The following is a 25678-nucleotide window of genomic DNA, read 5'->3' on the forward strand; positions in this document are numbered from 1 at the left end:
ACTGGAGCAAAAAATTGAGGCTTGGAGAACCCTTATTAGTTCCCTCCAAACCCAGGAACGAGGCAGCTCCTGGGTTTAATTTCCTTGCTACACTGTGGTTAGTGCTACTGATATGTTTTCAAGTCTGGAGCAATATATTTATATGTTAAACTGCTTGTCTTCATTTTATATAAAACATAATACATGCGTATTACCATAGAAAAGGTTTAAAAAGAAAGGCAAATAGTTAATGGACCTTAAAAAGATGGATGCATTTAGACAAAAATTTGCCAATGGGAAGAGTTTCCCATGTTACTAAATGTCTTTCCCAGAGGGCTCATTGTATCTGTTAAAAGCATATCAAGATACACGTGTGCACACTGGAGTGGTACAGAAGCAGAGAAAGCCAGGAGTTAAGGTCCCTTAGCACAATTCCGAATTCCACCTATTTGTAACTGCCCAATGGGTTCATCTTGCCCACTGCCTAGACAGAGCCGATTTATCAGGACTGGGAAATTGCAATGGAGAAAGACGGGTTCACGCAGAGCCAGCTCTGCAGGACACCAGAGTTTTATTATTACTAAAATCAGTGTCCCTGAGCATTCGGGGATGAGTTTTTAAAGATAATTTGGCAGGTAGGGGGCTTGAGAAGTGGGGAGTGCTGACTGGCCAGGTTGGAGATGGAATCACAGGGAGTCAAAGAGTTTTTCTTGCTCTTTTCTGTTCCTGGGTAGAATGCGAGAACTGGTTAAGCCAGATTACCCGTCTGGGTGGTGTCCTAGTGTGATCCACTGAGTTCAGGGTCTGCAAAATATCTCAAGCACAGATCTTAGGTTTTACAATAGTAATGTTATTCCCAGGAGCAATTTGGGGGAGGTTCAGACTCTTGGAGCCAGAGGCAGCATGACCCCTAAACTGTAATTTCTGATCTTAAAGGTAATTTATTAGTCCTGCAAAGGCAGACTGGTCCCCAGGCAAGAAAGGGATCTTTTCGGGAAAGGGCTATTATCAATTTTGTTTTAGAGTCAAATCAAAAACTGAATTCTTTTCTAACGGCTACACCCAGGAGTGAACAAGGACACTTTAAAGGTTAGAAGGAAGATAGAGTCGGTTGTACATAGGATTTCTTTCACTGTCACAATTTCCTCAGTTATAATTTTGCAAAGGTGGTTTTATATTCTCACCTTTCTGCTTTTATTCAAAGGGATACACAGCCTTTATATTTTAACAATATGATCCAATGGTTATTACACTGAGCAGAACTTTTTGTTGTTATTCCTTTCAAATGCACACTCTCAGTAGCTATATCGTCTTAGTGAGTGAATGTTAACTTTTCTTTGGGGCCTGGAGGTGGCAGCTCTCAGAGCTGGTCAGAACCCCCTGATGAGCAGGAGTTAGCTCGGGCAATGGAGTAGAGCTTCAGTTTTCTCCACGTTTGCTCTGGATCCTACCGTATTTAAGGATGTGGGTGGCTGATGATAAATCCATCCCCACTGGCAGTAAAACGATTCAATTCCACCCGACTGGTGAGGAGAGGCCGCATCTTTCCCAGCACGCGGTTACCACACAGTGGGCAGGAGTCAGATGCGTGTGGACCTTGGGCCTCTGTGGGGTTCACCCAAATTTCAAATCCATTTTTTAAAATGAATTTGAATTTCAGATATATGAAAGTTGGACCCTCTTTATTTGAGAGCAGACGGGAAAGCGTGGGAAAAGGCGTTCCTTCCCGCTCGGAGAGAGGGGACGCCCCCACCCGATCCCCCTGCCAGCAGCCGCAAGAAGGTGGAGAGGATTCAAGAGTTGGGGGAAAAGGCCCTGGGCTAGACTCCCCTTCCAGTTCCCGTTCCTCTGCAAACTCCTGTCTCGGGCGCCCTGGCCTCGGTCCCCTCGCCGCGCAGGGGAGCGGGACGGAGGAAACTGCGAACTCCAGCCCTGACCATCCGCCCCGCCGCCCTCCTCTGCGGGAAACCGCGGGCGCGGAGCCCCATTGCCGGCGGGGCAGGCGGGCGCGCGGAGGGCAGGGCGCGGGCCGGCGGGGCCTCGCGGCGCGTCCACATGTGGTGGGGCGGCGGGGGGGCCGCGGCGCCGAGAGGGAGGGCCCACATCTCGGCGAAGTTCCCGGATGGTCGCAGCCTCCGGGCGCTGAGCGCTTTTCCTGCCCGCCCGGCTCAGCCCTTCGGACCCCGGGAGAAGTTTCCCAGAAAAAATGCCCAGCGCGGCGCGGGGCTGTGGAGTCGTCCGGAGCCGCTGCGCGGTAAGGGACGCGTCGCCTCTGGCGCGACCCGGGTTCCGGGCTCCCGGGTTGGGGGGGAACCCCCGGAGGGGCTGGGCTCGACGGCGGGGCTTGGAAGCGCCGCTTGGCACCGGTGACACGGGTGGGGCGACTGGGGACGTCGAGGCCGCGTCCCCTGCGAACGGTGGGCGCGGGCCCGCGGAGGCCTGCGGCCCGCGCGTCCTGCTCCCCGCTGATGGCCCAGGGAGGAAGCGGCGGTGGACGGCCGGGGGTCCCGCGCCTAGGGCTGGGCTCACCGCTGGGCTCCGCGGACCCGGGCCGCCCCATGGGGCTCAGGACCCACGATCTCCGTAGGTCTCGAGCAGGGGCTTCGCGGCGATGCCCTGGGGCCACACCTACACCCCAGCTAGGACGGTGGGGGACGTTCGGGCATCCCCCGGGGCCGGCTCAAGCTCTGGCACCGCCCGCCTGCCTCTGTGGGAACCGTGCCCCTCCCGCGCTCCAGCCCGCCTCCCTCCCGGCACTCCCGGGCGGCCAGCTCGCTCCAGGTCGGCGTAGACCTTGGAGACACTTCCAGTCCCCGTCAGTGCTTTTCGCCTGGAGTGGGGACGGGGTTTCGGGGAGTGCTTCCCTCGAACTCTCCAGACAGCTTCACTTCAGTCTCGCGTCCCCTACCTTTTTCTACTATGCACACTTTTCTTTTTAAAGAAAGAACTGTTAGCGTTTCGAGTGTAAGGGAAAGAGCTGACCCAGTCGCTGTGAGCCTTTGTTAATCGCAAAGAGCTCTAAATCAGACCACTGGTGGTTGGTTAGACTTTGAGCTCTTCGCGATTAACAAAGGGTGTGGCTGTGTGAGGAACTGAGCCTGGCGAGGTCTTCTGGTCCTACTTAAATCCCGATGGAATATTCCTTCTTCAGCCACGGGCTCCTGGCCTTATTGAGTTCTCTGGGAAGTTCTCAAGTTGGCTTAGTGACCAAGTGGATTTGGTCCCTTGTACTGAAAAGCGTGTGTCCATCCTGCCCCCTGGATCTTCTCTGGACCCCACCCTACTCCCATTCCTCCATCCCTGGCTGCGTGTAGCCCCAGACTTCAGTCGGGTGCAGCCGCAGAGCCCGTGAACAGATTCCACGCTGGGTGGGTTTTCTTTTGCCAGCTTCCCAAAGCGATGTCAAAACAATACTGTATCTTGATTTTGAGTCGTTGGTAGATTTTTCCATCTTCAAAAATGCTTATTTTTGTAATGGATAAAATAACTCCAAGAAATGTTCTACTACAGTTTGTAAATCACCTTTTAAGTTCTTGAGGTGAGAAAACCCTTGATAGGCTATCAGCACTCTGCCTATTAATCCCTTTCCACTGCACACAACACTGCCTTCTACTGTGACTGTGTATGTCTACCTGGCTGTCAGCCCTACAAGGCTGAGTTTCTCAGGAACCTGGAGGTGCTATAGTCTGCATATCCCCAGCCACCCGTGAGAGCCCATTACCTGTTGAATGGAAATGTTCAAACTAAACTCTGCAGATGTCATGAAACCAGTTCAGAAATATTGTCTTCCTCCCTGGGACTTATCCAACCCCTGCCATAACTTTGGCTCCATGAAAACACATCAACTCTTTTAGGTTGTGTGACGTAGTGCAAAGAGATTTGTAAGCAAAGTAAGATCAAATTCTGGGATATTTAAAGAGAATGAGATTATTTCTACCTGGGGGGATTCATGCCTCCTTCTGTTTGTTCATTTTACAGATTGTGGTGTGTTCAGCCACTTTCTGGTGCCCTTAGGCATATCATTGCAGTTTGAGCCTCACTTGTCTCATCCAAGAAATGGGCTTGATAATCTTTGCTCTACATCCACTACAGGGTATGAGGATCAAGTAGGATAATGGGGTGTGAAGGAAGCAGCAAAAAGCAGTATGATGCAAGGGCCATCCAGATACCATGCGGTGTGTAGCACTAAGACACAAAAGCTATAATGAGCAGAAAAGTGGGTGGTGAAGAGAGGGTAGTATGCCCTGACCTTGTACATTTGCTGTCTCAGGTGCTATGACCAGACATGAGACCCTTTTAGCAGACAGTATTGATTACTGGGTCTGTATCATTGTCTTTGCTATTTCAAGGTATTCCTAACTATGGTTGTAATTGCAGGAACATAGGTGATTTCCACAACACATACTGAGAGAATAAATGAAACAAAAGTGCCTTTTATTTGTTGCTGTAACCCCTTTACTTTTAAGCATCTGATATTTGGCATTTTACCTTCCAGGGCTGTGGTCTTCCTGAAGCCTTCCCTTCAGTGTGGTCTACTGAATTCTTAATGGTTTCCACACAGAGCTCTCTCTGCTGCTGTCTCCCAGCAATCCACAATTATACCATGGTTCTTGAAGGCTTGGTAGGCTTGTTTATCCCTTGTGGCTAGCAGGGACCCACAGCGAATCAGGTCACAGTTGGAATCAAGCCAGATACTCATTGAGCATTGTGGTTCCCTGCTAGAGGTTGTAGTTATACTCTGTACTAGGTAAGGGTAGAAAGGAATATGTAGCTCAGAAAGAGACGAAGTCTGCACCTGAATGCTTACTTTCTGGTAGAGATAAGACACGATTTCAAACAGCAGGTATGCAGGCAGAATTTGGTAAATAAGGTGAAAAAGGTACAGACCAAATACAGGGAATTCAGAGGAGTCCAGCTGGATGGAGGCAGTCCTTCATTCCTTTGTCCACTTAACAAATATTTGTTTACTGTGTGTTTACTGTGTGCCAGGCATCGGAAGACTAATAAGCACATTCACATAATGTGCCACCATCTCTGCTCCAATTGAGGAACAGTTTAGGCTTCACCTCCCTGTGACAGATGAGTACTTCCTCACTCAGCTCTAACTTTTGTTTGCTAGGGCGGACATTTGTCATTTGTTCCTCACTCTGTAGGTATTATGGTCAGGTCAAAATGACTTAAGTCTGTCCCTTGTATAGTTTTGAGTAATGAAAACTCCAGGTGTACTAAAGCCCCCAGAATATCTTCAGTTAGTTGAGTGATGCTATTCTGCTTAATACACTTTAACTAGTGTGCGAATCCTTAGCCATGGGTGTGACAAGAAGCTTATAAAGGTGTGATTCTATAAGTCTGTGGTACACGTTCTCACTCATAGGTGGGAATTAAACAATGAGAACACTTGGACACAGTTTGGGGAACATCACACACTGGGGCCTGTCGTGGGGTGTGGGAGGGGGGAGGGATAGCATTAGGAGATATATTTAATGTAAATGACAAGTTAATGGGTGCAGCACACCAACATGGCAGATGTATACATATGTAACAAACCTGCATGTTGTGCACATATACCCTAGAACTTAAAGTATAATAATAAAAGAAAAAGAAAAAAAAAGAACCTAGTAAAATCACACAGACACACACACACACGCACACACACACACACACGCACACACACACAAATAAGTCTGCGGTAAGGCCCAGGAATCCGTTTTTTGAAAGCTTCCCCAGGTGATATTGACGTGCTGCTGGAGGGCAGAGTTTCCTAATGGGTAAAACATGGGCCAGTCCCAACACTGTCTTTTACAAATTCTTTCTATCTTCACTTTTTTTTTTTTTTTTGAGACAAATTCTTGCTCTGTCGCCCAGGCTGGAGTGCAGTGGCGTGATCTTGGCTCACTGCAACTTTTTCCTTCCAGGTTCAAGTGATTCTTCTGCTTCAGCCTCCCGAGTAGCCGGGATTACAGGAGTGCGCCACCACCCCTGGCTAATTTTTGTATTTTTAGTAGAGATGGTGTTTTCACCATGTTGGTCAGGCTGGTCTCAAACTCCAGAACTCGTGATCGGCCCACCTTGGCCTCCCAAAGTGCTGGGATTACAGCCATGAGCCACTGCGCCTGGCCCTGTACCTTCAATTTTGAATTGAGAGTAACAATGCTTCTGTAAAAGGATTGTTCTAAGGGTCAGATGAGGTGATGCATGTGAATTACTTAGCAGATTGTCTGGGACAGTGTCACTGCTCAGTATTTGTGGGCTATTGTTATTATTAGCATTAGCATTACTTTTATCAGTGTTAGCCTGAACAAAATACTGTTGGTATTCCTTTCTCTGTAGGTAAATACCAAAAAAGCCTAAACACAGGAACTACTTTTGGTGTAAATTAACATAGAACAATAACCCCTTAGCTGTCTGTAGTTTACCAAGTGTTTCATGTCAGTCATCTCATATATTACCAGCCCCCAAGGAGAGATCTCACTGAAAAGAATCTTAGTATTGAGGGGCTGCCAGCCTGCAGTATCTGCTCACCCAGTAAAACCTACTCTGTTGAGGTTGTCCGGACAGATAAAGGATGAGGAAGCAAAAACAGGACGTCACTTTCCTGGCCCTTTGACACTGGGAAATACCAGGTTAACGTGTTGTGGCAGTCACACAGTGGCCATCATCAGTGTAGAGATGACAGTGGATTAGATTGCATGAGATGCCTGATGTAAAACACCTAATAACACGTGGCCCCAGGCCAAGCTGCTTTGGTCACAACTACAGCACCTAAGCCATGGGATGAGGGTACCACTGCTTCTTCTTGTGGCCGGGGATCAGAAACTTTTGAGTCCTAGGAAGCATGCTCAGCATTACAGAGACTGCAGGTCACAAATGTTGGTTGAGAAGTCAAAAATAATAGACTATGCTAATAGTCAATAAAATAAAAATTTAGCTCAACAGGAGATACAATTAGCTACAATTTTTGATAAACAGGGTTCACATTGAAGGAACATGTTGCTATGTAACATTTTAGCATCGCTTACTATGGGTATATGTATTTTTCTTCTAATAATAATCCATCTTTCCAGCATAACTAAATTTCTTCTTTTAATTTCCTTTTCTCTGTTATATTAAGTGAAGGAAATTCTTCAAAACTTTCTATGATCTGGCCCAAACATTTAAAAATATCTTTCTTTCCTTTCTTTCTTCCTTTTATTCTCTCTCCCTCTTTCCCTTTCTTTAATATTATCACTTACTAATGTTATTTGAGTCATTTGATGTTCACTTACCCTGAGAGGTAAGTTCTGTTTGTTTATGTGGAACCTGAGGCTTAGAGAAGTTAGGTAATTTGCCCAGGGTCCCACAGTTAGTGACAGAGCTATTATTCAAACGTGGAATAGTCTGATTGCAAGCATCGCACCTTTAACCTTGAATTTCACCATCAGCCTTATTATGCACTACTGTTCATGTACTGGGTTCCAGCTAAACTGCACTTTCCTGTCTTATGCTGTTGCATTGCCCCTTCTTTTCACTTGCATGTTGAAGCCTATAAGAATCTTCAGATTGGTCATGATTACTTGCTGAAAAGTCGAAATAATAGACTTTGCTATTACTCACTAAAAGCAGAATGTTGCTAAAATTAACGGGAGACACATTACCTACAAATTTCACTAGTTTAGGAGCTTCGATAAGCATGGTTCACGTTGTAAGAGCATGCTTCTTAACAAGAACCAAAATGTTCTCTTCTCCATTTGCTGATTCTGCCTTCTCTTAGTTTCCGTCGCCGTTGTTCTGGGCTTCACCTGTGGCTTGAAATTCACCCTGTCTTGTATTGCAGTCACTTGCAGGCATCTCCCTTGTTAGATTGTAAGCTCTTTCAAGACAATTACTTTTTAAAAAATCCTTTTTGTATTTTCTCAAAACAGTAGATTCTTGTATAGTAGGTTGTCAGTGTTTGTTAAAGGATGGCTTATTTCTTCCACTCTGTAAGATTTGAGTGGATTTTTCATGAAAGCCAAACAGATCTTTGTTTTGCAGAAGGGTATCTGGTTTCTGAAGATGCTAGGAAACAAATTTGATCCTAAGAGTGGTCTTTCACGGTAAGTGATATATATAAGATGACCTTTTTTGTTTGTTTGTTTGAGACAGGTTCTCACTTTGTCACCTAGTCTGGAGTACAGTGGTGCCATCAGTTTGCTGCAGCTTTGACTTCCCAGGCCCAAATGATCCTCCTATGTTAGCCTCCTAAGTAAGCTGGGATTACAGTGTGCACCACCATGCCTTGTTTTGTTTTGTTTTTTGTGGAGATGGGGGTCTCCCTTTGGTCTTGAATTCCTGGACTCAAGCGATCCTCTTGCCTCGCCTCCCAAAGGGCTGAGATTACAAGTATGAGCCATCATGCCTGGCCACAATGTGACATTTTAAAATTCATGTACATAATTAGCTTTTTATGTCTTCAAAATTTAAAAAAAACCCATGATTCTTATAATTAAGAAGTGGGAGGTTTTGTTCTTGTTGGGAAAGTAGAAGTTATTATTGTAGAACCTAAGAAGTGATATTTCCTGGTCTAATACTTGTATCTGGTTCACTTCCACGTAAATGAAGTTGGAACTCTTTTGCCCAGTAGTTTTGAATCCCTTGCTTTGGCTGAGAAGAGGATAAAACCTAGAAAGAAGTCTAAGCAAGATCGGGTGTGGTGGCTCACTCCTGTAACCCCAGCACTTTGGGAGGCCAAGGTGAGAGGATGGCTTGAGCCCAGGAGTTCAAGAACAGCCTGGGCAGTATGGCAAAACCCTGTGTGTACACAAAATACAAAAAGTAGCTGGTCGTCGTGGTGCACGCTTGTAGTCCCAGCTACTCGAGAGACTGAGGTGGATCCCTCAAGCCTAGGGAAGTGGAACCGTGATTACACCACTGCACTCCATCCTGGGCAACAGAGTGAGACCCTGTCAAAAGAAAAGAGAAAGGAAAAGGAAGGGGAACAAGGAAAGGAAGGAAGGGAGGGAGGGAGGGAGGGAAATATCATACTGTATCCCATAAATATGTACAATTATTATATATTCCTTAAAAATAATAAAAGCAGCCAGGTGCTATGGCTTATGCCTATAATCCCAGCACTTCAGAAGGCTGAGAATTGCTTGAGCCCAGGAGTTTGAGACTAGCCTGGGCAACATAGTGGGACCCAATCTCTACAAAAAATACCAAAAAAAAAAAAAAAAAAAAAAAAAAAGCCAGGCATTGTGGTATGTGCCTGTAGCCCAGCTACTCAGGAGGCTGAGGTGGGAGGATCGCTTGTGCCTGGGAGGTTGAGGCCACAAGTGAGCCATGATCATGACACTGCACTCCAGCCTGGGTGATAGTGAGACTCTGTCTCTAAAATAAAGTAAAATAAAAGCAAACAAAAACAAGAAAAAAAGAGAAAGAAATTAGGTAACATCTCTTCCCCACGCCTTCATGCCCTTCCTCCCAAGTCTTAAGGCCCACCCTCCCACTCCTCCCCTCATGTCCCCACTTCCCCCACATACAGAGGAAACAAACAAAAACAACATATTGTATTTTAGAACCTGGAAAAGGTTTTTGTTAACCACAAGTCCGGGTGCTCAGTATGTGTAATTTGTAGTCATTGCTTCTATGTTTTTGCTGAAAATGTGACTCGTTATCACTCTTTACAAATTATATTGTACTGTTGACCAAGCATGGTGACTCACACCTGTAATCCCAGCACTTTGAGAAGCTGAGGCAGAAGGATCACTTGAACCCAGGAGGTCAAGACCAGTTTGGGCAACATAGCAGACCCTGTCTCTACGAAAAATAAAAGTTAGAAAATTAGCCAGGCATGGTAGCATATGCCTGTAGTCCTTGCTACTTGGGAAGCTGAGGCGGGAGGATCACTTGAGCCCGGGAGTTTAAGATTACAGTAAGCTATGATCATGCCGCTGCACTCCAACATGGGTGACAGAGCGAGACCTGTCCCTAAAAAAAAAAGTAGATAAAAATAAAAATTATATTGTAGTTGTGAATTTGTTCAGATTACAAAAGTATATGTACTTGCTATAAAGAAGACAAGTAAAATGGAAATATATAAAGATAAGTCAATAAATTTTCTCCTGTCTCCCTTAAATTCTAACCCTTTGAAGTGGTCAATATTATCAATTCCTGAACTTTCTCCTTGCTTATATAACTATGTATAAGTATATATGCACATATACAGCTTTTTCTCCTAAAAATAGAATTGTATTACATATTAATACATTATGCCACAATTGTGTTTAATATAATAAAGCATCATAGACATTCTCTCCAGAATAAAAAGCTCACTTATGGCATGGCTGCTTAATATTCCACAATTTAACTATTCATATTGTTTCAAGTTTTCTTCTACTACAACAGTTCTTGGAACATCCGTGTATGTGTGTGTGTGTATTTGAACCTGCCAACTTACAGAAGCTTTTTTATTTCTGTCTGTCAGAGTCTCTAAAGCAGTATTACTTTCCAAAAGCTGTAGTAATTCAGTCTCACTGACACTATTTGAAAATATCTGTTTCCCCATATCTTTGCCAGCATAATTCATTTTAGAAGTATAACTTATAATCCTTTTTTTTTAATTTTTTTTTTCAAGTTTTCTTTAGGGAGCATTTGTCGCTATCTCTACATTTAAAAAATTCACTTATTTGAATTATTCATGCCTGTCTTTTCCTTAGTTTTCTAATTTCTTAATCATAATACATATGATTTGTCTTCTAGAACTGAAAAAGAAAAGTTCATGGCTAGACTTACAGAGCTTAATTGTTCTGTGTTGAAATAAAACAAAACACTTGATTTCTGTTTATAGTAAAGTAAATGTAGACCTTTCAGTTCCAATTTTCCTCTTCTAAAAGTGCATTATTTAAGAAATTGTCTCAGGAAATATAAATGTTTTAATGGGAAAAACAGAAACTTACAAAATACAAAGATGGGAAATTTTAAAGGAGTTTTAAGCCTGCAAAGCTGAGTTTCTCTCTTGAATCCAAAAATCTGAAGACAAAGTTTCTTTGAGACCATTAGTTATAGGTTGTGCTGAATTACATAAAGAGGAAAAAGTGAATCATAGCAGATAGGAATTTAAACCTGGACTGTTGTTGAAAGTCCTTGCGCTCATTGCTCCTGCTTGTTTTTCTGGGAGGTGAGTTTAGATTCTTCTTCTCATGTCCTTGCCGTTGCTGAGCTCATTATAAAATTATTTGTATATAACTCCAGCAGTACATTAGTTAATCAGAAACAGCTGTACAACTGGATTCATTTATAGGAACGGAATAACTAAATCAATCAGCAAAATTTCTTGTGTTTGGGTAGGTTGGGCCAACATTGTGCAGCCCAGAATAATAGTGCTTTGTAACTAACCTGACACAGATGTCAGAAAGATTGCATTTGGGCAACAGAAGTTGGAACTGAAAATTAAGAAACCCTGTGAATCCTTGATGTCTGCCATAGTAAAGTGTTACTCTTTTTTGTTGTTGTTGTTAGTGTTTTCAAACTTAGGAAGATTCACAGAAGGAAGTCCTGTTTTAAAAAGAACGTATCAGAGTTTTAGTCTCCAAGGGCTGGGTCCTTTGAATGAGGGTGAATTGTCCAGATCAGTGTCCCTGAAAGATAAGTGTGTACATTCTACCAAACGTCCAGGATCGAAACATGCCGAGGGCCCCATGCTGGGAAGAACGCCACAGACCAGGCAGGCAAACGGATGTCTCTGACTAAAGGGAGCCGTGCTGAATCAGGGAGAAGATAGAAGTTCCCAAGCAAGTCTGAGGCTGAAGGCTGAAGTTCTGACACAACATGGTCAGAGGAGTTCCTTGAGATAATGTGTCCTTATGCAGAAACCAGAGGTTCATGGGGGCTGAATAAATTTACGGAATGAAGCCCTGTGTGTATAGCTCTAAGCAGGCAGTGTTACGGAGACTTCAGTATGATGTGACAGGAGGTCTGATGAGAAAAGGAAAATCTCTAAACCCTGAGTCCCCATATGGGACCCAATCCTAAGGGACCCTGAACTCTCCACCACTTGAAAATACAGGTGGATTACCTTCAAGGCCAGAAATCTGCCTGCCTCAACTAGCAGGTCCAAGTGCCTGGCTTGCTGTGAAGTGGAGCTAACCTTGGTAGGGAGCTGCATTATGTTTTAGCCAGTGAGGGGCATAGAGAGGAACCAGGGCCAGTTGGCACCTTTTCTCTTGCTGCATACCATGGTTTTGGCACTGGAATTTGTAAAAACTTGCATCTTTTTGAGGCCCCCATATGCTGATGCCTGAAGGCCGATGTCCTCTTGCCCACCTTCACGCTGTCCCTAGTTTGGGATGCCCATCAATCCTAAGAGACAGTGAAACCATCTTAAAAAAATTAAGTTACTTTCAGGTTAAGACCTGATATTGACCAGTTCGTTTACTGGATTTCTTGTGCATTACGTCCTCTGTTAAGGCAGAAAGGTAACATGAAAAGGGCAGTAAATGAGGAGTTCACTAGTTGTAGTCTAATCCCAGCTTCATTGCCTAGTAGTCAGATGGTCTTGACAACAACACTATGCAGAAGTAGGGTAGAGAATCTACAGGAACAGGGAGAAGATGGAGGCCAGCATGTCTGTGATGCCTCTGATGGGACACACCATTAACATCTCCACATAAGGTCCATCCTAACAATGCAGTCAACGTTGTAACTTGTCATTCAGAGGTCTGAAGAGCCGGAGCCTGATATTTTACCATGCCTGTTTTTGACTAAGTATTTAATAAGGGAAAGACATATATATCCATCACATTTCTCATTTAGCTAAAATACTGTATGTGTAATATATAAAGATCAATTTATATTTTAGCGAACTCATGGAGTTCTTCGTTTATACTTGAATCTCATCGTACACTTGCTAAAGAAGGAATATTAGCTGAAACACTGAATTCTTTCTTTGCACCAAGGTTGTTTTTTGTAACTGTATTTGTGGAAATGGGATTTGAGCCAGATGCTGTCCAGGTACACTGGGTAGATTTTATTTACTTCCAATAAAAATCACACTACGTCACTATATGTAAGCACACATTTATAGTCATTGTTATTCTGTATTAGTGCATAACCTAGCAACCAGCTGTCCTCACCATCTATCACACACAGTTGCATCTGCACACATGTACACATATGTCATTGACTTACCCCTTTTAAGGAGCACTTCAGATATAACCAGGAAGCAACAATTCCAGGCTTCCTTGGAAAAGTCAATATATTGCTGTCCATTTTATGTGTCAGTATGTGTCAGCCTTTGTAGCTTCATAGAAGGCAGAGGTCATCACTCACTAATGAATACTGTATACAGTCTCAGACAAAATACCCTGTGCCTAACCAGGTGACTGTAAGTGCGTTGGAGGGCATTCACTATGATGGCAGTGATTCCTGAGAGTGGGTACAAATACTTAATGCGGGGCATTGCCATTGAGAATTCTGACCTGACTGTTGGTGGCTGTGGCCATTGCTGGTTGAGCCTCCTGTTTGTAATTCTTAGCCCTGGTCTAAAGAACAAATGCATTGCTGTTTTGGCTCAGCAGCAGACCATGCTAGATGGCAGCCAGCCAGCAAGAACTGTGCACTGCTCTTGCTCCTCAAGATTAGTGCTAATATTACAGGCCTCTATTTATGCATGGCAAGATCCTGGACCAACACACTGGTCAATGGTTCCCCTGTGGACTTTCTTCCTTGCAGAGAGGTTAGACCAACTTGTCTACCTGGGAAGTTGAACTTTAGGACAAGTGCCGTGAACAACCCAGTTACCCTTTGTAGATAGTGTTGTAACAAGGGTTTTCTGCATTCTAACTTAGATGCCCAACAGAGCATAGCAGAATCCTAATAGAAACTTTCCCTGTGCTCTCTGTCAGCTCTGGTCCTAGGAACACAGACGGGGAGAGGAAAAGGGAGGAGGTTTCAGGTGATGGGGGAGGGTGCAGAGGCCAGCAGTGAAATAAAAAAAAGAATCGGGTGGTTCTGAGCTGCCCGGAGAGACCCCATCAGTGGGATGGGGGCCAGGGAGTGAAGAGCCAGGGATCCTAATCTTCCTCTGTGAGGCTGCTGGGTTGGACTCCTGGTGGTGCTGGGAACTCAGTGAGCTGGACTAAGCTGGGGTCTGCCTTTAGGAAAACCCATTAGAAAAGAGAGATTAGAGGAGGTCCATCTCAGGCTTACTCTTGCAAGAGTGCCCTCCCCTCCTCACCCTGAAAACTCCTTATCATGTCTTATATCTTAGTTCATGTCACCTTTTTTGAAACCCTTCCACGCTCCTCTCCAGCATAACAGTTCATTTCTTTTTAAAATTATTTTTAAATCGTACTTGTTAAACTCTTGGGCTCAAATGATTTTTCTGCCTCAGCTTCCTGAGTAGCTGGGACTGCAGACACTCACCACCATGCTTGGCTAACATTTTTTCACTTTTGTAGAGACGGAGTATTGCTATGTTGGCCAGGCTGGTCATGAATAACTGGCCTCAAGCAGTCCTCAGCCTCCCAAGTAGCTGGGACTACAGGTGTGAGCCCCTGCGTCCAGCTCCGACAGTTAATTTCTTTAATGGTGTGTTGAGTATCTGTCTCCCCATTAAATTGTGAACTGCTTGATAGCAGAGAATTGCAGCAGTTTACCCTCTTTATTGCCAGTGACAAGTGTAATGCGTGGCATATACCTGGTGCCTAATAAATACCAGCTCAATGAAATCTTGTGTCCTTCTAGAGCAGTTATCTCAGTTTAGTGTTAATGGTTTATTAACTAAGAATTCTGGAACACTGAAATGTTAGAAACTATTGACCACAATTAAACAGGTCTAGAAATAGAGCACTTCTTCACTTATGTTGGAGACCAATTTGGTAAATTAATTATGAAATTAATTTATCAAAATTTTACTTATTTCTCAGGAATGCATGGAAACCTAAGGTGTCTTCATCTGGATTCACTGTCTGGGTGCTGTTTCCTAATTTCTTGCCTGCATGGGTACCACTCAGCAGTACTTTGCCAAGGCCACAGAAGTCAGGGATGAATTATTCCTATTTAGATTACCAGTAATCATTTTTGGAGAAGTAATGATAAAATAACATTGTTTACTATTTACCAGGTAAAATTCTAAATGCTCTGAATGAACTGATTGAACCCATGTAACCACCCTCTAAGGCAGGCACCATTATTGTTTCCATTTACAGGTAAGGAAGTTGAGGGTAATCAGCTGGCCCAGTCTCACACAACTAACCTGGCAAGGTCAAGATTCAGTCAAGGCAGTGTGGCTTCAGCCCACTCTGAACCATGAGGCCCTCTTGACTCTTTGGTCAAGGATGTTAAGTTAAAAGGACCTAGGTGGCCCCAACTTTGTTCCGGCAGCTGACTGACCACTGACCCAGTGTTGTTCATGTCCCTCTGTTTGTTGCATGCGTGCTTCTGGGTTAGGGCCACCAACCCGCTGTGGAAAGGGCAGCAAGAAGCAGTGAAGGCGGACTGCTGGTCCACCCCTCAGCTCTTTGTGTGGGGTTTTGGGTCCAGCATTAACTTTGCTCTGAATCATCCACACTGCCCTGATACCCATCATAGACATACATTCTAAATGTCCCCTAAGACTTCAGTGGTCTTTAATGCGCAGGAAAATCTTCCTAGAGTGTCACAAATGCTGCCTAAAACTGGTGGCACTGACTAGTGTCACATTATGTTATCAAGAATAATAATAAGTCACATTCACCTGGTAGAGAAGAAATATAATACTTAACTGAAAAATGCACACCCTTTTTTCTTTTAACTGAAAAAAAAAAAAAAAAAAGTCACATCCCAGAGTGTTAGAGCAGGGAAGCAAAGTGAAGATCATTTTGCCCAACCTTGCTTTTCGCAGGTAAAGAGACAGAGCCCCCGAGAAGTCAGGTGGCTTCTACCAAGGCTAATGGCCAGTTGGTAGCAGAGATGAGATAAGAATGCAGGCCAGCTGGGTTCCAGTTTGGTTCTCTTCTCCCACCTGAGATTGCATAAAATGTTCCATAGATGATTTTCTTATTAAATTACAGGCAAAACATAGAACAATTTGTTTCTTTGTTGGGCAGGACCAACGTTAACAGTGCCTTAAAGAGGTGAGAGATGCAGCTGGAAACCTTCAGGTACAAAATGCAATAAGACGCAGGGCTGGGGAGGGTGCTTTGCAAGGTGGTATTCAAAGGGCAGCTGTCCCGTAGAGTTTGCACTGCACAGCCCCTGCCTTCTGAACAGTCCCAGGTGAAAAAGCAGATACCTGTCTCCAGTAACTTCTGGCTCAAGTAGTTTTGGGGGTGAGAGAATCAAACCAGCTGAGTTTATAGCAGAGTTCAGCAGGAGGAGGGCAGGAAGAGGAGGGAAATGGCTACTTCCTTTCCATAGAGAAAAATGTATCTCAAAACCTGCTGCGGAGAGCAATTGTTAGGCAACTTAGCCTCAGCCTGGAGGCCAGCAAGCTGCGGGGCTCTTGCTAGGCTGCTGGGAGGAAGAGCTTTAAGCCTCTCCCGGAAAGGCTGAGGCAGCCTGCAGAGAGGCCTCTCCTCCTGGTGCTCTGCATCACCAGCAGCCTGGGCAGGATTTGCTGCTCCTGGGATCAGAGCCACAGGTTGACCACAGGTTACCTTTGTACCTGCAAAACAATGACCAGGGATCCTCACAGGCAAGATAGGTCAGCTCTTTATCAGATAGCGACAGAAACCTAGGGCTGGAAGGGGTCCAGAACTGTGTTCCCACCTCTGAGTTAGATGCTTCAAAACAGCCCAGGAACAGGGGTGGAGGTGGGAAGGGTTGTAAAGTGTCGTTGGCCTGGGACTGATTTCAGCCCTGATATTGCATGATCCCACCCACAGGAAGAGCATTTTGGGAGAATTGAAACTGTAAGGTCAGAGAAAAAACTTGAGGGGAATTCTTTACAACTCCTGCGGAGACCGCGACCAGTCCCAGAAAGAGTGTGCCATACTTGGTAGACTGTTCAAGGGTGGGAAATGCTTTATTCCTTCCCTCCCTTCGGGCCTCGCTCACTGTCAGCTCCAGTGGTGAGCTCTGTGCTGGCAGTTTATCTGGTCTTCTTTTCAAGTCCAGAGAAGGACAAAATAAAAAGCTTAGAGGAGCAGAAGCTAAAACAAAACCAACTGCATTCTTAAACCCGATCTGATACAGCAAGGTTTTCAGGGAGTGCAGCTGCTTACAAGCCCATGGGGCCCTTCCATCCTCAAATCCATAGGACTTTGTTCTTGGTCAGAGGGCAAAGGGATCTCTTTGTGTTTTTCTGATGTGAGCCTGGACCCTTCTAGAATTAAACAAGAAACTAGAGGCAGAACTAGGATTCAAATTGAGAAGTTTCTGATTGCCATGTCTGTAGTCTTCCTGCCTTGTCCTTGATTAAAATGGCAGTTTTAGAGGCACATCCCACCATTGAGCATTCTGTGTCAGCAATAGCCAGCTTCCTGCAAAGCCAGGCCCCTGGGCATGTGCAGGCTATTGCCTTAAACCTGGATGGTGCAGAAAGTGACTTCCAGCTCTCCTTCTTAGTGGTCAAGGAATGTGGAGGGGCCTGTGGCAGGTAGGCCAAGCACTGAGCTGGGTATAGAATGGGCTTTACCTTCTGAACTGACTATCCCAGCTCCAAGGTAAACTAATGAACTCTCACGAAACCAGTAATGGCTTGCTTGCTTGAGGAACTAGAGGGCAGGGTGTGCTGTAACTGACCCTGGTTGCATAAGACAGTCCAGTGAGTTCCTCTTTTTTTACCCCCTAAGGTACATCAAAAGGGCCCAAGACAGAAAAACTGTAGGAATAAACTCAGTCCTAATTTGGAGGCCACAGGCAAAGAACCTTACATTGTATAGATTCCTGGGGCTGGTAAAACAGACAGTGGTGGATACCTTCAACTCTTGCCAGAGTAAATTTTTGTTTGTTTGTTTTGAGACGAGATGTCACTGTATCACCCAGCCTGGAGTGCACTGGCACGACCATGGCTCACTTGCAGCCAAGGAATCCTCCTGCCTCAGCTTCCCAAGTAGCTGGGACTACAGGCACATGCCACCATGCCCGGCTAAGTTTTTAAGTTTTGTAGAGATGAGGTCTCACTGTGTTGCCCAGGCTGGTCTCATAAACTCCTGAGTTCCAGTGATCCTCTTGCCTCAGCCTCCCAAAGTGCTGGGATTCAGGCATGAGCCACCGCACCTGGCCCAAAATATTTTTAAGAGAGAAAATTTAAGAGATTTAAGAGGCTACAAGTGGTATGGGGTAGAGTTTAAACAACAACAAAAAGAAGCATGCTCAGAGTAGAGCCCCATTCTTCCACTCGAATGACAGACATGAAGGGGGATGATGTCTGCATGTAGTATCTACAAATGAGCCTCTCTGAGCAGAGTTCGTTGTAGAAAGACACATTGTCTAAACCAGGGTTCTGAAACCTTTTTTGGTCATGACCTACAGTAAGAAATACGTTTTTCATTGAGACCCAGTGCATACAAGATAGATAAACAGAAACAAAAACTAAAGTTTTATAAAACAATTTCCATGTTTACCAAATGCAGTACATTTTCTTTTCTATTCTATTAAAAAAGAAAAAGCTGGTTGCAACCCACTAAAGTGATTTGATGGCCAAAGAATGGGTAGCAATTTGCATTTTGAAAAATACTTATTTAAATAGAAATTTGTCAGGCATGTAGAAACCAGTCACATTGTAACTCTGGCAGATTGCTGCAGGAGATCCAGTGACACAGGTTTCATGATCCTAGAAATGGTTTTCCTTACTCTTTCAGTCTTTCACAGTTGATGAGGTGGTGATGGTGATGAAGGCCAAGGAAGAGAATGGAGAAGATGGTGATGGAGGAATTAGGAGGCCGAGTCTTAATTCTGCTCAGGCAGAAAACAGTTGAGTGTCTGTGATGCATTGTCCAGACATGAATGAGACACAGACCCTGGTCTATGACTGCTTATAGTCAAGGTGTTTGCTTCATAGTAAAGCAGGAGCAAAAAACCAGAATGATGCAGGGAACCTGAGGCCCCTTCATTCTGAGTTTTCTGTTTTTTCTTTTCTTTTTTTTTTTTTTTTTTTGAGGCGGAGTCTTGCTCTGTTGCCCAGGCTGGAGTGCAGTGGCACGATCTTGGCTCACTGCAAGCTGTGCCTCCTGGGTTCACGCCATTCTCCTGCCTCAGCCTCCCGAGTAGCTGGGACCATAGGTGCCCACCACCACGCCCGGCTAATTTTTTTTTTGTATTTTTAGTAGAGATGGGGTTTCACCATGTTAGCTAGGATGGTTTCCATCTCCTGACCTCATGATCCGCCCACCTCAGCCTCCCAAAGTGCTGGGATTACAAGCGTGAGCCACCGCGCCCAGCCTCATTCTGAGTTTTCTAAAAGGAGAAGCCATATTATAGGGATGTATGCAGTGTTATACGCTAGGTCTGTCTCTCCTCTGTAAAAAGTATTCCGTAAATCTGTATTGAAAGACAATGTTACCTGAGAATACTCATACTTGCAACTAGACTGGTAATAATCCAATTATCTATAGTAGTATTGTTAATACAATATTATTAATATTAATAAAACATTAATGTAATGTGGGATAGGACGGGATACATAAGAAAGAATCCAGGCCCGGCACAGTGGCTCATGCCTGTAATCCCAGCACTTTGGGAGGCCGAGGCGAAAGGATCACTTGAGCCCAGGAGTTTGAGACCAGCCTGGGCAACATAGCAAGACCTTGTCTCTATTTAAAAATTAAAAATGAGAAGAAGGAAGACCTAGAAGAGTTCAGGTTATGTAGCAGAACTGCAGACCCCCTCTGGGTTTCAGGTCCTCCTAGAGCAAGCTTTTAAAGGTTGAGGTTTGTCTGGTTTGAGTTGTAAGTGGGCCCTGGGACAGCTTGCACTGGCTCTTGGCCTAGAGACAAGAAGTCAAAGTGGTGTGGGCCGAGCCGGACACTGGTCACCATGGAACACAAGAGAGGGCATTCTGGCTTTCCCCTACTGCTCATTTGAAACTGCACTGAGTTTTCCCACTTGGGTCAGCAGTTCAAGATGGTGTGATTCAGGCTAAATCACCCCAAGTTTCTGTGTGGTAGGTTTCTGTAGAGATGACGGTGCTGGCAGACCACTCTCTGTTGGATCCTAAATGGAGTCTTTGTTTCAAATCCTGGACCAACCCAGCACTAAGGGGGCATTGAGGCTGAGGAGTGGTCTTGGGGCCCTGGAGACCCTGGCACAGGTCCCAGTGCAGAGAGTGAATGAGCTCCTCCACAGCCCCTGAGCTGACTTTTGCAAAAACAAGCTCTGTTCTGATTGCCCTGCCCCAAGCCCTGGCGCTTCAGACCCAGACCAGTCGTACTGCTACACTAAATTAGATTGAGGCCCTTCATTGAAGCGGTTGGGGTGTGTGTGTGTGTGTGTGTGTGTGTGTGTGTATGAGAGAGAGAGAGACAGAGGGAGAGAGGAGAGAACAGTGTGCTGGCTGGCGAGGGAGGCAGGGATTTGCAGGGAGGAGAGGGAGATAGTACCTGATTTAGGGATAGAGCCAGAGAGCCCCAGGTTCTACTGCCAGCTCTGTCGCTATCTGTGTGACCTTGGGCCTCAGTTTCCTCATCCATAAATTGGGGAGGTTAGAGCTGCTTCCTCTGATCTCCTTTGGCTCCAACGCCCTGTGGCTCTCAGGCCTGAGCAACTTTTCTGGCAGGAAAGAGAGGCTGCCCAGAGCTTCCTTCTCAGGCAGTCAGTGCACACATTCTTTCCTGTGCCCACATATGGAAGTAATTTCTAGATTATCCAAGACACTTGTGTTGCTGAGCTCACCCGAAACAGAAGAGCTTGGTGGTGGTAAATGGAAAAAGATAAAAAAAAAAACCTGCATGCATGTTCCTCTGTTTTCCTCCCACGGTGACTTTCATATGTGGAATCCCTCGTGCAGTTTGCTTTTCCATGCTATGTCAGGGGCGTGTCAGTGGGTTTGGGGAACTTCACAGAAAAGTCCTGATAAAAGCAAAGTGAACTGCTTCTCTCCTGAGGCCAAAGGCCACTTTGCCTTTTTCCCCAGGAAACTTCAGGCCTGAGGAAACTTGTGGGGTAGGGGAAGGGAGGTACGTGGAGGGGACCATAATGTTCCCACATTTATTGTAATCTTTCTCTCTGGTCTGTTAAAATGAAGGTTATTAATGGCTGGCGGAAACATCAGCCAAGAGCTTTGAAGGAGAAAATGTTTTATTCATTCCTTCTCTGCCAAGTGAAACCTTTACCTGTGTTTCTCCTCTGCACCCCTTGGAGGTTTGGGTCTCAGTTATCTGGTAACTTGTAAACTGGAGGCACGGGGCATTTACTCCTAAATTCAGGTCAGGAAAGTGACTTTTTCTAGAGCACGACTTTGCTCACAAAGCCTCAACTGTGGCCCTGATCCCCATAGATGGTCTTCCGGACCTTATTTTCTCCCACCCTCTCTTCACTCCTGACCTTAATTATTGGCAAAGGAGATTATTGAAAAGGGCATGTTTATAGAGAAGTGGTTTTTGTTCCCCTTTCAGTCTGTCTCTAACTTCTCTACTGCCTAATCTCCCACTGATGTTAAAATTTAAACACAGTAAAGTGGAGGTATTTTTCATAGAAATGAAATCTGAGTAATTAGAAATCTGTAAATGTTTTACCAACACTTGTTAAAGGTGTTGCATTCGTGTTCTCACATAGACCCAGGATATCCCTTCCGAATATTTCTGGAAAAATCTCTCAAGACAGTAGGCTGATGGATGCCAAAAGACTCTTAGCAGGGACCACATTCTTTATTTGTTTTGCTTCTGGGTCTCCTGTGCAGAAGCTTCTGGTCCAAGCAGCCCTCTTATTCCCTTTGGAGAGAGCATGTTTATGACTCTGGTTTGACTCATCTGGGGTTGCTGCCGCGATGGGCTGGAAATCAAACATGACATGAAGATAGAAACACTTACTGGAAACTCATGTGTCTGGCTATCCTATTTCAGGGTGCTCAGATTAGCTCTACTTGGTTGTAATTCTGTATATAGTAAACTAAACTATGTATATGATTAGGACTAGGACTCTGCTAGATTCTCTTCAGCACTAATCGAAGGTCCAGGCTGACCTGTATCCTGTCCTCTAGAGGCTAACTGTCTAGACCACCAATCCAGGGGAAGAGTTACAAATTCAGGCCACACTGATGTATGGGGGACAGTTGACCCTCTACATCCACAGTCCAACCAAGCGAGGATAGAAAATGTCATTATGCCTGTGATGGTTGCCTGTACTGAACATGTATGGACATTCTCTAGTCATTATTCCCTAAACAATACAGTATAACAACCATTTACATAGCATTTACATTAGGTGTTATAAGTAATCTAGCAATGATTTAAAATATACTGAAGGTTATGCATAGGTTTTATGCAAATACTGTACCATTTCATATAAGGGACTTGAACATCCAAGGATTTTGATATCTGCAGGGGTCCTGGAACCAACCCCACATATGTATGGAGAGATGACTCTCAACTTGGGGCAAGGGTAGGTGCTCTGCAACCATGGAAATACAGTCCTCTGCTGTCCCAAGAGGATGAATGAAGAGTCATTTCATCTGTTCTTTTCTTCCAGGGATTTTCCTCTTCAGGGTAAGCACCATGTCCTGCCTCTGGTCTTTAAGGCAGCCACACCCACCCAGACACCACACACCCAGTGACCCATGGAGTTGAACCCACCTCTCCAAGGTGGTCACCCTTGCTCCTCCTCACTCCTCTGCAGCCTGATTTTGCTTGATCTATTCATTCATCAAACACTTATTAGGTGCTCACTGTTGAGGTGTGCTTAAGGCAAGGTCCCTGTCTCAGTGGAGTTTATGTTCTGCAAGGGAAAAACACGCAGGAAACAAACAGATGCTTATGCAGGTAAATTAAGATAGTGATGAGGGCTGTGAAAAAAGCAGACAGACTGATGGGATGAAGAATGACAGGGATACGCTCGAGACATGGCGATCAAGGGAGGGCAGTGCTTCTGGAGTTGAGATGTGAATGACAAGGAGACAGATTCGTGATACCTGGGGAAGTGCACGTCAGGCCGAGGGCATGCCCGATGCAAAGCCCCTGAGGAGAGTACACTGGACAAGTCCAGGAAAGAGAGAGGGGGTGTGTGGCTGTGGGGAGAGGGGTGGGGGCCACGCCAGAGGTGTAGGCAAGGGCAGGTGCTCCTGAAGTCTCTGAGGACCTTAATGTAATAGGCTTTTTGCCAGTGGGGTGATAGAATGTAATTTATGTTTTTAATACAATCACCGTTGCCTCAATCCCATCTCCACCCAGCTCTGAGCTCATGGACTCACACCGTAAGTCACACCTGCCTGCCCCAGTCAGGCTGCCCCTCAGGCAGGTCTGCCTGCTGCACGCTGGCCTCCCTGTTGCAGCTGTCCTAGTTCAAGTCACTTGTGTAGCCCCAGCACCAACTGATCAGCTATGCCTTGGGATTCAAAGAATGGATGAATCAGTCTGCTGTGAGCCAGACTGCAGTGCAATGCAGGGAAAACAGTGAGATGCCTTCTAGGCTTGTGAGGCCCTAGACATGCCCCTTGTCCCTCTTGACTTCAGTTCCAGCCTCCGTAAGGTGCTTTCCAGCCCCAGCCCTAGTCATCAGTGGTTGTTGCGTGATTATAGTAACAGTATTTATCATGCACTTGTTCTGTCCCAGGCTTTATGTGTATTGCACTCAGTCCTCTTGACAATGCTGTGACAGTGTGACTGCTGGTAACCTTCTTTTAGAGTGGAGGAAATTTAGGCACAGAGTGAGTAAGCAACTCCAGTCCATAGCTAGAACGTGGTTGAGCCAAGATTCAAGTCAGATGGTCTGATCCAGTCCATCCTCATACACTTACATCAACCACTGTACTGCCATCAGTGCAGTGGGAATGGCTTTCCTGTCCCATCCCGGACAGTCATGAACTAGATTCCTTTTTCTGATTGCTCAGCCAGCCTGCTGCCCTCACCAGGAACATCAGACCCTCCCTGCTGACACACTGTGCCTCAAGCAGTGAGCAGACAGGGTGGAACTGTTTCCCCCCAGACATAACACATTCTCCATTAGGCTGGTGTCTCCAGCATCAGCTGAGCCAGTGCTCCCCATTCCCCCGACCCTAGGGTGAACCCAGCTCTCCTGTGCTGGTGCACATGTGAAAATCTCCGTCCTGGAGATTGACTACCTGCCAAATAACAGTCAGTAATAATAGTAGCAGCAAATATTTATAGAGCACCTACTATGTATCTTGCTGCCTTTTATTATTATTATTGTTTTACAGATGGAGAAACTGAAGGACAAAAAGTTTAGGCAACCTGCTTAGGGTCACGGAGCTAGTAAATGGCAGGACCAGGGTTTGGACCCAGGCAGTCTGGCCCTGTAGACTGTTTAGAATACACTTCTTTATAGTGAAGAAGAATTCCGCCCCCTGTGGTTTCCACGTGGTAGTCTGTGTTTTAATCCTGTTAGGCCACAGAATGGCCTAATTTTACTAACATAGGGTAGACCTGTAAATATTTGAAGACAGTTATCACATCTCTCCTGGTTCCAAACCACCTTGCCAAGCTCTCAGGGAGCAGTTCTACCCTGGATCTCTCTGTTTCTCCCAGAAAAGCACAAAGAGTACTTTATAAATTACCATCCACATCCAGGTACTTGTGAGTGGCAAGGGTGCACTATTAATAATTACACTGGAGCAACAAGCATAAATGAGGACTGTCCTGGGCAAACCAGGATGTACTTGACCCTACCCCCAGGCCACAGTGGAAAGGCACTGCTTGGAATGCCTTCTGAAGATGTGTTCAAGTGGAATATGGGAAAGTTGAGCTTACTATACGCAGATACGTTGTGGATGGGAGATCGTTAGGTTTTAGGAGTCTGTCTGCTTTTAGTCAGCCTTAGTGCAGTGGAAAGGTGCTCAATGAACGACTGAGTTCTACAATCACAGATGTGATCCTGGATGAGTCACCTCCCATCCCAAGTTCTCAGTTTCCTCATCAGCAAAGTAGTGTTGATAATCTGGAGTCCCTTTCCAGTCCTGAAACTCTGATCCTCTGTCAGCCTTCCCTACACAAGCAGTGGTCTGTGTCCTCATCTGGAAGCCACCAACATGGAACTTGGAGTTTTTGATCTGTTTCCTATGAGTTGAGCACTCATATACCATTACTCGCTAAACCCTAGAGGTAGATTTTTAGAGTCCCACCTGAATCCCACCATCTAGCTTGCTTTTGGAGTGTCGATGAAATTGTCCATGCACTGTATTCTTTAAATAATGCTTTTCCTAAGCATTATTTCCTTAAATAATGCTTAATAATCCAAAAACCCATGGATTTTGTTAATACACGAACAGGAAACAGAAAACTAGGCCTTCGTTGAAAGTAGCTGTTGAGAGCTGAGTGTGGTGGCTCATGTCTGTAGTCCTTGCTGCTCACACTCAGGAGGCTGAGGCAGGAGGATTACTTGAGACCAGGAATTCAAGATCAGCTTTAGCAACATATCAAGACCTCATCTATGAAAAAGAGAAACTACCTGTTGACTTACTGAAGAATATCTTTATTAAAAGATTTACATTTTATATTTCCTAAAACCTGAATCTGCAAATAATTTCAGTGTTTTACATAATTTATCTCATTAGATCCTCAGAATGGCTGTGTATAGTAGTAGTATCTCCATTTTCCAGATATTGAAACCGAGACTCAAGGGCTGAAATGACTTGTCCGAGGACATCTGC

General features: G+C 45.1%; 1 protein-coding gene across 3 annotated transcripts in view; it reads left to right on the forward strand.

The window, feature by feature from the left end:
- The first annotated feature begins 2084 nt into the window (after nt 1–2084).
- The window catches only part of WIPF1 (WAS/WASL interacting protein family member 1), a 141372-nt gene continuing 117778 nt past the window's right edge, over nt 2085–25678 (forward strand). Inside the window, exon 1 of one of the 3 annotated variants that reach the window (XM_030916004.1) lies at nt 2085–2233. The gene's annotated coding sequence lies outside the window, so the exon portion shown is untranslated. The remainder of the gene's footprint in view (nt 2234–25678) is intronic. The other 2 variants (XM_030916008.1, XM_010358457.2) reach the window with 2 other exon arrangements.

Source organism: Rhinopithecus roxellana, chromosome 14 (genome assembly GCF_007565055.1).
Source record: "Rhinopithecus roxellana isolate Shanxi Qingling chromosome 14, ASM756505v1, whole genome shotgun sequence".
Classification (NCBI taxonomy): domain Eukaryota; kingdom Metazoa; phylum Chordata; class Mammalia; order Primates; family Cercopithecidae; genus Rhinopithecus; species Rhinopithecus roxellana.